This window comes from Cydia amplana, chromosome 5 (assembly GCF_948474715.1).
Source record: "Cydia amplana chromosome 5, ilCydAmpl1.1, whole genome shotgun sequence".
Lineage (NCBI taxonomy): Eukaryota > Metazoa > Arthropoda > Insecta > Lepidoptera > Tortricidae > Cydia > Cydia amplana.
Window position 1 is genome coordinate 16,319,264 of NC_086073.1, and position 16,603 is coordinate 16,335,866.

General features: G+C 35.8%; 1 long non-coding RNA gene across 1 annotated transcript in view; it reads right to left on the bottom strand.

Annotated features, from left to right (window-relative positions):
• Positions 1–16,603, bottom strand: part of LOC134648395 (uncharacterized) — a 120,147-nt gene extending 103,544 nt beyond the window's left edge. Inside the window, exon 1 of the long non-coding RNA XR_010096881.1 lies at positions 16,374–16,603. This is a non-coding gene — a long non-coding RNA (uncharacterized LOC134648395). The remainder of the gene's footprint in view (positions 1–16,373) is intronic.

The following is a 16,603-nucleotide window of genomic DNA, read 5'->3' on the forward strand; positions in this document are numbered from 1 at the left end:
TTTTGATTCTTAATAAGTAGGTACCATTCGAAAAGTCGTATCTATTTCTTGAAAGAATCTTGCTTCTTCAAAAATTCAGTTCGCCCGTTTCTTGATTTTTCTAATCTTATGTGTAATTTATGAAATATTTTTTTAACATATGTTTTTAATTACCTATATGTAAGTAGTAAAACATAATTATTATGACAGACAGAAATTACAAATTGCACAACAAATAGTGATGACTTTCAATAACATTTGAACATTGGCCATGATACCACACACTATCTCACCGCGTGTGCCTTTTTGACATTGTGGTTCTGTATTGTTGTTATCGCCATGGGAAATAATTACCTACTATGTAAATTTGTTTGATTGTTTATCATTGTTTAATTGTTGCCACTATGGGTTATTCCTTCTAGTGTTTACCTTATTATAATTCCTCTTACCGCTTTACCTACGCCAATATTATGCCTACTTATATTTTAGTATGTCGAAGCGCAAGGCCGACTCTTAAGGTCTTAGGCCGTATTTGCACAAATAAGATTGTGTGATTTGTGTGTGTCTTTTATTTCTGTAAATAAACTGATAGAGAGTCAACACGAATATTTGGGAAAACGCGAAGTAACTTATTTACTAGCCTGAACGCGCGATTGGCCAATGCAGTTGCATTGGCAAGAGTTTGCAAAAATTTTACTGCATAGGCTTGCATTTAAACAAGGTCACTTAAAGTCAACTGGCGAGCCTAAATAGCCAAGGAAAACCTGTTCGTTGAATTAGAGAGGAACGGTTTTGGTGAGGCTAAGTCGAGCAATGTTAATTGTGGTGTAGGCGATTAATGGGTGCACTGATTATTTTATCAGTCTAGTTAATAGGTCTTTGTAAATAAATGTTTAGGGGCAGTCTTAGAAACTGTAGCCACAAGCCACAAACTAAGTAAATAAGCTGGTACGTATGTACAATGAGTGAGTAAATAATGACTACATAAAGGTAAGCAGGTAAGTACATAAGGAGCTCCCATTTCGTTGGGCGCGCCGGCATTAGGGGGTAGTAGCGAAACTAGCGAAATGTCAAGAAAGGCGCGGCGCGGGATACGTGTACATTTTCAGAAAAAACAGGCAGAATTTTACGTGATGTGAAAAATGTGAGGATAAGGGAGTGTTTAACGACCAATTAGGTGGGGATTAGAACACGGACATATTAAAATGTACAGGCCGAAGCGTAAAAGTGGTGCTTTTATTAATACATATGTACCTAGGTATTAATTACTACTTAGGCAGAGTAGTTTCAGTCTCGGTTAGTCACATTAGTCAAGAAATATAAGTGCTCATTTGTTCTTAGTCCTAGTTGATGTTTGCGGTTGTGGAAGGAAAAGACATAATTTTGCGGTTGGGTTCTTGGGAGCAAGAAATTACATAGGGTAAATGTAATTTACGGACCTTTTATTTATAAATGAGAAGGAAAAAAAGAGATTCTATTTATATTTATAAAATAACTCGATTGTTTACTTTTTGACTTTTAAATCAAGTAGGTACTTTGTTAAACATTTTGTGTGTTTATTCCCATATCATATGTGCACGTACGTATATGTAATATAGGTACCTACATATGTACCGGTCTACAAACTAACCTTTACAAGTCGAAAAAGGTATTTTTTACCAACAAATTACTAATTTAACAGCAGTTCTTTACATTATCAATTCAAGTTTTCAACATAAGTTAAATAAGAACTTACTCACAGCTACTTATCTAAAATATCAAGGCACAATGTCAGTAAAATTACAACATATATTATACCATAGTCCAAAATCTAATACCTTTAAGCGAACAATTCTTGTATATTTATTTACTTGTTCTGTGTTTATTTATATACATATTTCGGGGATCTCGGAAACGGTTCTAACAATTTCGATGAAATTTGTTAGGTACTCATACTCATACTCATACTCGTTTATTCATAAAGCCAATTTACATGTCAAATAAATTATACACTTACACTTAAACTTAAAATTATATATACAATCAATCGAAAATTAAAACAAAGCTTATTTACATGTCGAATTAAAATTGGAAAACGTTTAAAATTAAAATTGAGGTCAAGACGAAAGACTTAAAATTTAAAATTAGGATACATTTTAAAATAACAATTAATATAAAAAAAGCTGATTCCCGTGTCTAATAATATTGAGGTCAAAATTGAAAAATAGTAGAAAAGCAAAAGTCAAAATTTAAGTTTAAAATAGTAGGTAAATATGATACATTTTTAAGATGAGGTAAAAATAATAATTATTCAATGTTAGTATATCTCACAATGGTTTAAATTTGAAAAATAATACATTTAATAACTGAAAGTCTGTTCAGATGGGCACTGACCCTGTATGCATAATGAACTCCCCGTAGGTGTAGAACGGGTGATCGACGAGCCAGTTCTTTAATCGATGCTTAAAGTTGCACAAACTTGGTGCGTCAATAGGTAACGTTTTGTGGTAGTTTATTATAGACAGCAGGTCCCATTATTTATGTCCCAGGTATTTATAGGTATTGGGGTTTTGGGGAACGAAAAATCGATCTAGGTCTTAGATCTTTGGACAATCCGGAACTGTTTCCACTGAGATCGAATCCAAACGGTAGAAATACTAGATATAATAGACATGCAATACAAACGAGAAGTGGCAAAACTAAGCTTAAGCTTAAGCTTATTAAGGAAAAGTATATTAGGCATGGCGTCCATAATATACAATTCACTACCTGAAAGCCTTAAAGAATTAGAGATACAAAAGTTTAAAAACAAATTAAAGACAGAGCTCATCAAAGGAACCTACTATACCATCAATCAATTTTTATCTGACAGAAACTTCGCCCGTGACCAAAATTGTCCTTTCTATTAATTTATTTTATTTGACATAATTTCAATGTAACCGAATGTTTCAATATTTTATTTAACTTGCCCTGTTAGTTTGTACTCGTATGTTAGTTAGTGTGGTCATGTGTGGTTCAAATCTTGGAAATGGCATTTGAGCCACTTTCGGATTTCCGATTGAGTTGAAATTTTGGATACGTGTGCAAATCGGATGACAATGCAATAATAATAATGATAATGTTTCAATTAATTTGCTATGATGTAAATATGTAACAAGTTTTAAGCTAGATAATAAGTTAGATATAAGAATTAAGACTACATATTTGTACACCTATATGGTAGATCACAGAGTACCTACTGTATCAACTCACTGTCATCTGTATATAACCTGTGTTTCACAAATAAATATTACTTACTTACTTACTTACTGGAAAAACGCGCATTTTTGAGTTTTTATATGTTTTCCGACCAAAGCTTGGTCACCTAGATTGATACCTAACTACATATTAACATAGAGTTAACTTTACCACACTTTTGCAGAGATATAAGGTCCACCGACAGTAGTGTTACTGTCAGTAGTGTCATGTCAATACAATAAAAGTTAAAATAACACCTAATTAAAGCCAAATAAAAAGTGTTAACCACGAAGATGCAATACCTGCGTTACAGCCTTGACAGTCGGCAAGTTGCCATTGCCACTCGGTATTATGAATTTCACTCTTATGAAATGTTGCGTCAATTGAACGAAAATCAACTATGTATTGCCAAATGTCACTGTTTCGAGCTCAATTCGAAATTCGAATTCCGCAATGATATTTGACATTTCAGTTGTATTGCGCGAGGGCTCATTTAGACGATGCGAGAACTCGCATGCGACTTTCATTACATTGCGGGCTTTGATCGGTCGGTTGAATTTGACGTAACCAACAGTCCGCAATGTAACTTTACTAAAATCGCATGCGAGTTCGCGCGCCGTCTAAATCAGCCTTTAATGCAGGAGTTCCCAAACTTTTTTTATGCCGCCCTGCTGACTAAAATGAAGTTCCCACGCCCCCCTTTTCGCTTCGATGCAAGGAAACGGAGAACTAGGTATTATAGGTATTAGTATTAGGTATTAGTAGTAGGCAATCGTGTTCAAATTTCCCGAGGCCCCGCGCCCCCCTTAAAATGTGGGACTTTGGGAACCCCTGATTTAATGTGTAGGGACTGGTTTTTAGGCATGGATACTTTAGACAAGCTAAAATTACACTGGAAGTTTGAATGGTAGTTGTTTTTCGAGTAGGTGCACATGCATGCGACGTCCATTTCTGTGGCACGCCCCAACCCAAAGTATAATTAAGTTTTCGAGGTGTGAGGTTTTTCACAACATTTGTCTTAATTGACCGAGCGAAAGCAAAGGTCTCCGCTTCAGGTTGGGCAAACATATGCTTTCGTATGGCCGGTTGTTCTCCATGTCGCATTTTTCAACCGAATTTCGTGAAATTTTGTGAGCAGGTTCCAAAATTATATGGATTTTTTGTCGATCAGCTTTGTCAAATATTTCAAAACGGCGGGGTCGTGGGAGTTCGCGAGGTCTACACAGCTCACAGAGCTACTTACTAGTTTCAAGAGAAATAAATCTTAAATCATATTAAACTTTCAAAATCAGACAAAATTAAAATTATTTTAATTCATAGGTCTACCTATAGGTATCTTATACACTGAGTATTTCTTCTAAATTAGCATTACCTACGTCTGTAATTTTAATTGTAGCGAAAGCGATAATATGACGATAAGCAGAGATAAACGATTTAACACATGTATTTTAAACATTGACCTTTTTCCTTAGCACACTACATTATCAAATGCCGATGCCGCGTCGTTGCCGACGTTCAATTGTTTTTTTTTCCGGGCTGTTGATGCAGGGTCGTCATATTCAAATTGGACTGAAATATTTAAACACGATAGAGACAAATAAAGATAGGTATATGGGTTATAATACAAAAGCATGTTTATTGCAGGCACAATAATAAAGGAAGACAGAGTACGACGTTGTTGTTTGTAGATAGAATTCCGAAAATCCAAGTAGGTATAGAGTCAGGATTAAAAGTAGCGGATCAGAATACGCGTCAAAAGTATCTACTATTATCTAATAACTTAACAAAGAGATAAAGCTTTATAATGTAGAACAATTACACTGTTACTACTGTTAGTTAAATATACCTACCTACGTATACTGAACGCGAATTGTAGACATGTATATAAATGTATATCTTTATTAGGAAAAGTATTCCAGGTTGGTAAATACTTTTGGCGCGTTATTCATCCGCTACTATTGATGCTAACTGTACCATCCTTAAAGCGCTACCTATATATGCCGTATTTAAAAAAAAATTTCATTTACCTATATGACCGCCACACTAGGCTAGGCCTGTCTCGTGGAGTCAGTTCAAACAATTCTTTTGGATTTGTCCAAATAATATGTCCGTCAGTAGTATTGTCTAGCTAGATAATAAGTATGTCGGTCATCATTCTTTTCTTCTAAGTACATTTTTATAATAACTTTTACTCATATAAGTATGTTATCACTAACATGAGGTCATACACTCACTACTAACGGTCAATCAATACTCGATTTTACAGCTACTGTAGAGACGAGGCGAGAACTCACATGTGAGTTTCATTACATTGCGTTATTTGATCGGTTTGCCGAATTGATGTAACCTCAATGGTCCGCAATGTAACTAAAATCGTATACGAGTTCGCGCGCCGTCTAAATGAGCCCTAAGCGTTGTCTGAATTTTCCAGATAAAAATCTCTGATTCAAGAGTCCTGGCAAAATGACTCATTGTATCTGTGATTAACACGATTAGTTATCCGTCAATTCTAGTTTTGGGATAAAAATGTAGATATCTTTTTTATCGTAAATCGAGTCATGTTATGCAATCCGCAAAAATCTAGAGTTGAATTATCGAAAGTTATCTTATGTTATGTTCATTGATATACAAGAATATACTGTCCCAATATGTTATTTTATTATGTACTTAACTAAATACACTTTTGACTTATTGAGTCAAAATCAATGATAATGGCACACTTAATGTAAAATCCCATTTCTTTTGACTCATTTCACGACTGCCCAAACAAAAAGAGTGTATTGTTTTCATTACTACTTCCTAAGTGTATTTGGCCCATTTCAGTCACAGTTAGATTGGCATAAGATATTAACAAGTGTATGGTCTGATTTGTATTAATCTTATTGCAAATATATAAATATTAGTACGATCTGAAACCAAACGATAGCTAAGCAAGCTACATTGCTGAATTTCAGGCAGATATCGAGATAGGTAACTGAAAAACGTAGTAGGTAGGTCTCTATAGTCTCGAAGTTTACAGTCATGTACAACGGAAAAACCAGGAAACATGGAAAAGGTTTTTTTAACATTACTTATTCAATGATTCATCTATCACATCTTATTATCTTTATCTCTAGTATCTCTAAGTACCTACCTACTACGATTTTGTAACACACAACGCTCTTCTAAAGCATGCTACAAACTCCTATAAGTCTGAACTTTGATTACGCAAAGTTGTTACATCTCTAAGGGTCAAATTATACAAGACATAAGTACGTTTTACTTGTTATCTCTACTCACAACAGCTCTAGAAAGCGCGCTACAGTCCAGTATAGTGTGAACTCTGACTACGAAATATTATTACGAATAGACGGCTCAAATTATACTAAATATCAATTAATACTTGTGAATAGATAAGTTGACGTAGTCGTGATAAATATGCTAATAGTCTAACAACACGTGTCACTCATGTATCTAGAGTCCATCTGCTACTGCATCAGACGAAGTGGGACTTTAAACCAGAGCTGTTAAGGTACAAATTGGTTAATTAGTTTTTATACAAATCAGTGCGTGAGTTGTACGAGGGGCGTTCAAAATATTCTCGGTATTGATATCTTACGACCTCTTCTAAAATTTCTTTCGTTACTGGCCGCTAAGGTTTATTCATTGACATTAAAAAAAAGTATAATTCGAACCGAGATTGTCTTTTGTTTTTCTGCAATTGCTGAACAAACATGAACATCATGTGCGAATTGACAATGTTAACTAAATTAGAACATCGATGCGTGATAAAATTCTTGACAAAACAGGGTAAAAATCAAAAAACCATAAAAGAGGAAATGGATTGTGTTTACCGTGAGTCTGCTCCTTCTTTATCTACCATTCAAAAGTGGTCAAGCGAGTTTAAACGCGGAAGGGAGAGTATTGAAGATGACCCTAGACCTGGCCGGCCTGTAGTAGCTACTTCACAAGAAAATATTGATAAAGTGGAAAAACTTATATTGGAAGATGGTCGAGTGAAGGTAAAATCTATAGCACAAGTAACCAATCTCTCTATTGGTACCGTACATGATATTATACATGACCATCTTAATATGTCAAAAGTAAGTGCAAGATGGGTTCCGCGAATGCTGACTCGGCTTCAAAAAGACATGCGTGTAGCTTGTTGTTCCGATTTTATTGACCTGTGCGGTGAAAATCCTGATGAGGTGCTGCAAAGAATAGTTACTGGAGATGAAACCTGGGTTCATCATTATGACCCAGAGAGTAAACAAGAGTCCATGCAGTGGCACATTAAGGGTTCAGCTCATCCCAAGAAGTTCAAGGTCATCCCTTCAGCTGGCAAGGTCATGGCCACGATATTTTGGGATTGTGAAGGAGTATTACTAATCGATTATAAAGAAAAAGGTGTAAATATCACAGGACAGTACTACGCTAACATTCTACGTCAATTAAAGGATGTAATTAAAGAAAAGAGGCGAGGAAAGTTAACCAAAGGTATTCTGCTTCTGCATGACAACGCCCCCGTCCATACTGCTCATATTGCCAAGGCAGCTATTGTTGAATGTGGGTTTAAAACTGTTACTCACCCACCGTATAGTCCGGACTTAGCCCTCAGCGACTTCTTTTTGCTCCCCAATCTTAAAAAGGATCTGCGTGGAAATAAATTTTCTGACGATGAAGCATTGAAGGCGGCAGTGGAGGAGCATTTTTACACGAAAGATAAAAAATATTTTTACGAGGGATTAAAAAAAATAATTGATCGATCTTTTAAGTGTATGAACATAGGGGGGGAGTATATTGAAAAATAAAAATATCAAACTTTTCGTACTTGTTTGTTTTCATTCTCATACCGAGAATATTTTGAATACCCCTCGTATTTGTTCTCGGAAAAAAGGAAAGATAGGTTTTCTGATTAGATGTGCGTTATGAGGGAGTATTTTTCCTGAATATATAATATTAACGTCAACTTAAAAAGGATTTCTGCCGGTTTAACACGTTATTTCGCCTATACAATAATTTTGATGAATGCTCAGGTTGGTTTCGAATTTAACACATTTTCACCTAAATGTATTAGGATATGGATGTACTTATTAAGAATAATAAAACCTAGATAAGTACTTTTCGCACCTTTTCCTTTGCTTCTGGATGCATGGAAGTTGTACCCACTCAGGTAAAACTTTCAAATACATATGTAATTATATTTATAATACAAGTAGCTTAGTAGAAAAGGAATATTACGGTATAAACATAAATATTGATTTACGCAGAATCGTCTAGCACTTAACTATTCAAATTAGTCACAAATGACGCCGTTGTTTAGTTTTCCTTATTACGTACCTATATCTGGTGCGAATGACTATCGTCACTACCCTAACATCATTGTTGATTGTTGTTGATGTGACGATGATTCACGCATACGGAAACTTAGAAATGTTTGTCTTTTAACAATGATATTATATAACCTAGATAGGTTATACTCATACTTGAGGAGCACAAAAAATACTTCCATATTTATTTCTGTGCCTACAAAAAAATCTGTTATTTTTGATTAATTTTCTCATACCATCCATCTTTGTCACACTCGTTGTTAAACATAAGGTCGTCTCTTTCTCTTTCGGTGTGCGGGAGCTCGTTAGCACGTGCACATTTCTCGCTTGTTCAGCCGCGACGCCCGCGACTAAAGGCAACTTGTCCAATTGTCACAAGTTAAGCGCTTCAATTTTGGAACGCCTATAACCTATCTTGAGTTATAAATCATTGTCGTTTAAATGATGTTGATCTAGAGGGCCTTCCGCGTATATCGAAAATCGACGTCTCTGTCTCTCTATCGCTTTTGCATATTCGGTTAATTCAGTAGAGGCGGAAAACCAAATTTCGATTAACGAAGATTGCAGTAGATCCTGAGGCCTTAGGTAGGTATCTATAGGTAACTATGGCGGTATGTATTTAAATAAATATCTATTTATTATGTTAGCCCGTAATTTACAAAATATAATCCATTTTCATTGGTTAACAAATAGGTAGTAGCACTGTTGACCTTGTAAGTATGTACCTATGTATGTCAATATGATATTATCTGGCAAAGATAACTACGTACCCCAAAATCATCGCATTTGTTGATAAATATGTCGATGATTCACACACGGAAAGTTCGCAATAGTTAATGCGCACTATTTACGAGAGATGCCTGCTCTAGGACACGTATCTAAAAGTGGTAAATACCCCCGGGTATCTACACTGATAGATGTATTAGATACAAGAAAAACAAAGAATACAACATTTATGCAAATTTTATAACGATGGGCCTTCTTTGGCGCAGGTATATACCGTGGCCATCAGATATATCGGAGCGTCTAAGGTGCTCACAAATATATCAGAACGCGCCTCTATTGCCAAGGCGTTAAAGTGCTTGTTTAGATATTTTTGAGTATTTTGGCCGCCCCGATATAACTACTGGCGACTAAGTATGCCTAAATGATGTTTACCCAAGTCAATCAGCTCAAGGTGTTTCATACTCAAGTATTTGAAGTGTATCTAAAACTTGTCGCCGGCAACCCAAGGGCAACTAGGTTCCGAACTAGGCTTAAAAATTAACCGATTTCAGGGTCTCGTATCTACTCCACGGTCACTTAAACGATGGACTTTATCACACAAGGCTTAAAGTTCATTTTAGAGTTACTGCGGAGTGAGATACTAGGTTTAGGAAGTTATTAGACGAAATATGTTTGCCCTTAATCGAGTCGATTCGGCATTAATTAAGGTTGTTGCTAAATTGAGAGGTTTATCAATTGGGTGTTATTTGTGATAGTGTTTAGCTAAAGGGTAGGTACTTAGACTACTTAGTTTACATCTCTACATATACTTAGTAAATTTTAATGTTTGCGTAAATCCACTAGATGTAATAGGGCGTTTTTTTTTAGTTGTCCCCTACACTTTTTTTTTTCAAATTTGGGATTTTTTATGTTATTTCTACTCAGAATCACGAGTTCTTTCTATCCTAATAGGAGAAAAAAAGTGTCCTTAGGTTTTTATTTCCATTCCGTCACCATTTTTCATAGACATTGTATGGCGGTCGCGGAATGGAAAGACCGAAAAATGTATGGAAATGTTGGGACACTTTTATTCTCCTATTAGGATAGAAAGAGCTCGTGATTCTGAGTAGAAATAACATAAAAAATCACAAATTTGAAAAAAAAAGTGTAGGGGACAACTTAAAATAAAAAACGCCCAATAATATTAAAGTTGTGATATTGGTATAGGATTACGTCATCGTGGCCTATCCTATGACACTCATGGTCAAGTGGCGTAAAATGATACGGAATACGCAATGTATAGATTCCATTAAATCCATATACATATACGACTACATTGCCTACATACGTAAAAGTAATTAATGCCTACTTAGCTAGACCAATGGACGTAGTTTAGATCCAATCCACAAAAATCTGTTAGTAAAATTTGAACTTTCTGTCAAAAGGAAAAGTCATTCATTTAAATGACAAATTTTTGAGGATGAATTCTTTTCGCTAAACTGCGTCCTGTTAGGTACATTTTAGATACAGCTTCCTAAGGCCCACATAAGGCTCCTTAGGATTCCATAGTACTACATAATTACCTACCTACTTTTTGAAGAACACGACTCATTTTTACGAGAAGTTTTATGATTTTTTAAAGCCCAACTCAAAAGGACTCGAGCCTCCGAATAACGACTCCGAAAATAAATGTTGTAGGTTTTATCCACGCTTTATCTAAATGAAATAGGCGTTATGGTATGCCATGATTTGTGTAGGTGCAGGGATGTTGCGGATGCCGATTTTTTGACATCCGCGGATGCGGATGCGGATTTTTAAAGGCTCACATCCGCGAATGCGGATGTCAAGATAGTACCATAAAAAACGTCAAATATTACATTTTAGTAATTTTTATTTCAAAAACCGGCCAAGTGCGAGTCGGACTCGCGTTCCAAGGGTTCCGTACATTAAGTCCCACTCACGCTTGACTGCTCATTTCTAATAGGTTTTATTCTCCTATTAGGATAGAAAGAGCTCGTGATTCTGAGTAGAAATAACATAAAAAATCACAAATTTGAAAAAAAAAAGTGTAGGGGACAACTTAAAATAAAAAAGCGGCCAAGTGCGAGTAGGACTCGCCCATGAAGGGTTCCGTATTAAGACGATTGGAAGGCCCAATGCCCTTGAGCGTCAGGGCGGAGCTAAGCGCTCTGTACCCGCACCACCCGCTTACCCCGCTCGCTGCGATCGTACGTGAATTTTGTATCGCTGCACCGCCACGAGGTTCAAAGAATAAGATACAGCCCAGAGGCGTGCAGTTGGCGCTATACTCGTATACCTTTTGTTTGCAGATATTTTGTTGTTTGAGTATGAGTAGATAATGCATTTAGTGGAGGTCGTAAATTACATTTCACGGTTAATACGACTCGCGTCCTGTTTAAAACGCCGTATAAAATTATATTATTATTATATATTACTTACCCATCCCGTTACGCACCATGCTGCACGTTTGTGTAATTGACATAACCGTCGTATTGAATTGGTAGTGTCATTCGATGGAACTTGCTAACTATGTAAGTAATCAAACTTGATGAATGAATTTACTAGTGACTTTTGTTGACATAGTTAGTTCCATAGAATGATACTTTATGCAATACGCCGTCAGCCAACATTTTTTAATGTGTTTATTACCTACCTTAGGTTTTTTGTTTTGTCTAATATTTAAAATATCTTTTAAATTTGCTCACTAAGATTAGACTGACAAAGGAAATATTACATACAGCCAACGACCACTATCTGTAAGCTGTAAGCATACTTGCGACATATATTTTATTATTATTATTATGTATCATTTGGTGAGTCAATCGGTCCTCCCTAGAAATACGGGCTATATGTGATGTGTCTAGTAGGTGCATATTACAGATTTGTTGGGGCATACTTGCGACATTAAAATTAAAAAAAAAAAGAAAACAAATCTATGGTACTATATTTATAAGCGGTTAGACATGGTGCTCGAATAGCTTTTTCTAATGTCAAGTTAAAAAAATAAAAAAAGGCGGCAATTTACATTTTTATTTTCTTACATTGTTTGAGAATAGTACATTATTGTCGAGGCTCGGAAGTAGCTACTTGCAGGCTGAGGATTCGTTTTAAACGGACGACCTTGGGAGTCCGTTTAATTGAATCTGAAGCCAGCAAGTAGCCTTCCAGCCGAGTCATATATAGTGCTTTTCTCAAAAATGGTGCAAGAAATAGAAATATTTTACAGAAGCAACGTTCTAATCACAGGTTCTAATTTTCACAGAAAAAAGTAAAACCATTAAAAAGATTTGCTTGCCGCCTTAAAAAAAATAAAAGAAGTGTATTTTTCTGCTGAAAATACGCCAACCTATTTGAGACACCTAAATAGTCGCGGTACCAACATTAAGCCTGTAACAGACTATCGCACCGCACCGCGACCTTGTTATCGTCGCACCCATAAGTGAGAGCGAGAAAGAGATAGGTATCTGTTTCTCGCTCTTACTTATGAGTGCGACGCTCCAAGGTCGCGGTGCGGTGCGATAGTCTGTTACAGGCTTTATAATAATAAGTGCTGATCATCTGTTTGGCTGTTTAAGGGACCTATGCCTTCATTTGATATGGCCATTTAAAGTTTTAAAAAGTTTGGAACTCGTTAAATAATGGAATTTGTATGCAACATTGCAGTCTCGAAATCGAGACTGCAATGTTTTTAACTTTTTAATTGTTTGAATGACCATAAACTATGCACTTCGCGACCTATGTTTTAACCGGCAACGTCGACTTTGCTGTCCATTTTTGAGAAAAAGCACTATACAATGCTTGGCCGGAACAGGGATTGCAAGACTCGCTTTATCCGGCCTCGTCTACGACTCGGCCGTCTACCGCAATCTCGTTCTACAATCCCTTACTTCACGGCCTCTGCAGTAATGTACTATTTATGAACGTAGGGCCGGTAAATGTTATCGCGATTGAAATAATATGTAGGTATGTATAGGTACTTACTTCTCTCAAAAAATGCGAGGATATATATACCTATAAAAGTTCAAATAAGGACGGGACATTATGGTAATATTTCAACGCATGTTTGAGAAATTTCCACGCATGTTTGAGAAAACTTAATCCCATCAAAAACATTACATGTAAAAAGGTGCAAGTCTCGCAACGCTTCTACTACAAAAAAGTTTTGAGATGTAATGTGAAACCAAGTCGGTTATTTTAATCAGTGCCAGGGGGTGTTAGAACTGTATCAAATATATATCTTTAATTTGTAATACGTATAATGACTTGGCCATCGCACGGCTGCATAATGACATAAGGATCATCGTCACCTATTAAAAATATTTTTAATTGAACATAACGCTAGCGCTAATTGCAGTTCGAGCATTACACATATTTACGAGTACGGTACGAGTAAAGCATTATGTGCGATTGCCAAGTCATTATATGTATTACAAATTAAAGATATATATTTGATACAGTTTTAACACCCCCAGGCACTGATTAAAATAACCGACTTGGTTTCACATTACATCTCAAAACTTTTTTGTAGTAGAAGCGTTGCGAAACTTGCACCTTTTTACATGTAATGTTTTTGATGGGATCTCATCTCTTTTTGTAGGCAGTCCTTCTTTTCGGGTACTCATACTATGTATACACATATCATAAAGAAACACGTCTTCATCATCGTACATCGTAGTGTACCTTTACTTTACTACCTACTATTTGTAGGAACTGCAACAGTAACTTTGTAATAGCAAATATTTATATGGGATTACAAACTTACTTATGCAGTTCTTAGATCTTTAAAACGTGACTGATATTGCAATATTTTTAGGTTTTCTATGGCTTGATAAGCTGAAAACTACTTATGTTTAAAATTTGAAGCTTGTGGATATACTAGAAGTACCTTAGAATTATGATGATCGTAGGTGAGTGAGTGAGTGAGTGAGTGTGTCAGTGTCGAAAATAAGGAACTTTGACGTACAATAATTCTTAAACTACTAGTTCAAATTGAATGTTTTTGAGAATATATCTTAAGCATGTTTAGCCCTATATATTACTGAAAATTCAGGATTTTAGCTTCAGCCAGCACAAAATTACAGGACGTCGAAAATGGCCTGAATCGCTTCGAGAAAAGGATGGTACGGCCGTGCCTCTTTTTTTGCTCGATTTGGCGGGGGCAGTGCCCCCAGATTTACTTAATAAACTAACATCATTTTAATGGGTAACAATCCTAAAAATGTAATGGTTTCTGAATCAAACTATATAGTATATACCTACAACATAAATTGCCAATGTTGATCAATTTTTTTAGAAATTGAACTTTATTAAAAACGTTAAATTTTAATGGCAATATGTCGGTGCATGTTCGAAAACATTTTTTATATATTTCAAATGAAGCTTTCTGAAACATAAGTGGAAATATTGTCATTACGTTCGTAATAATAGGCTGCGAAACACCGTGTTGCGCGCGCTAAAGCGCGTCACAACCAAATCAACATTCTGCAGTTATTTAATCTTTGGCCACAATAACTCCAATTTTATAGCACCTCGGCTCAGAACAAGCATGCAGAATACAAGGACGGCACGGAGCGACGAGCGACACAGCCTCCTCGTCTCAAAGCTAGCACACGACTGCCGGCCACGCCTTTTTCGAGCTACATACGCACAAAATGTTGAAAAATATTCGATTTCTTAAAAAAAAAATTATTTATTAACATTATTCTACGTTGCATTTGTAGTATCTGTTAAAACAATTATTCTAGTCTAAAAATAACTTTAATCGAATAAACCGTTTACTAGAAATAGGCAAAGTTAGTCGCAAAACGGCCTGTCGTAATGTTCCTTTTTTGGAAAAACTATAAGTCATAGGGAACAAGTCAAACGTTAGAAATGTTGTACATAAAACGTAAAATCATATATATTTTTTTGTTGAACCGTTAAGAAGATATAGACTCTAGAATGTTAGAGTTTTCGGCCAAAAACAGCGTCTAGCGCCTTAAGGCGATTTATGACGTATAAAAAAAAACTACTTACTAGATCTCGTTCAAACCAATTTTTGGTGGAAGTTTACATGGTAATGTACATCATATATTTTTTTTAGTTTTATCATTCTCTTATTTTAGAAGTTACAGGGGGGGGGGACACATTTTACCACTTTGGAAGTGTCTCTCGCGCAAACTATTCAGTTTATAAAAAAATGATATTAGAAACCTCAATATCATTTTTGAAGACCTATCCATAGATACCCCACACGTATGGGTTTGATGAAAAAAAAATTGAACCCCAAAAATTTATTGTTTTTTTTTTCTATTTTTGTGTGAAAATCTTAATGCGGTTCACAGAATACATCTACTTACCAAGTTTCAACAGTATAGTTCTTATAGTTTCGGAGAAAAGTGGCTGTGACATACGGACGGACAGACAGACGGACAGACAGACAGACAGACAGACAGACATGACGAATCTATAAGGGTTCCGTTTTTTGCCATTTGGCTACGGAACCCTAAAAAGGACAATTAAGTCCAGTTAAAATTAGAAGCATCGCAAAATTTGCAAATCTTTGTTATTTTATTTGAATATTTGGTTCGGTATGGAAAAAAGCTACCTCGAGTTTTTAGTATCGTATGATAGGGGCGGTGGTAATCGATTATGAATATTATGATAGAGGTATGATCACCAAGTATGTGTCACATGATAGAAAAAATATGTTCATTCTGGGCGTTAACACTTAAATCCATCTCTACAGCCAGGATTCTCTGTAGATTTCCTCGCAACGCTCGGGATTCTCTTGCGCGTTCTCCTTTTCTGAGTTCAAGATTCAATGTACGCCCTCGCCTCGCCGTAAATATACTTAATCATCGTTTTTAGGGTTCCGTACCCAAAGGGTAAAAAAGCGGCCAAGTGCGAGTCGGACTCGCCCATGAAGGGTTCCGTATTTAGGCGATTTATGACGTATAAAAAAAAACTACTTACTAGATCTCGTTCAAACCAATTTTCGGTGGAAGTTTACATGGTAATGTACATCATATATTTTTTTTAGTTTTATCATTCTCTTATTTTAGAAGTTACAGGGGGGGGGGGGGGTCACACATTTTACCACTTTGGAAACAAACTAACTCGCGCAAACTATTCAGTTTAGAAAAAAATGATATTAGAAACCACAATATCATTTTTGAAGACCTATCCATAGATACCCCACACGTATGGGTTTGATGAAAAAAAAATTTTTGAGTTTCAGTTCGAAGTATGGGGAACCCCAAAAATTTACTGTTTTTTTTTCTATTTTTGTGTGAAAATCTTAATGCGGTTCACAGAATACATCTACTTACCAAGTTTCAACAGTATAGTTCTTATAGTTTCGGAAAAAAGTGGCTGTGACATACGGACGGACA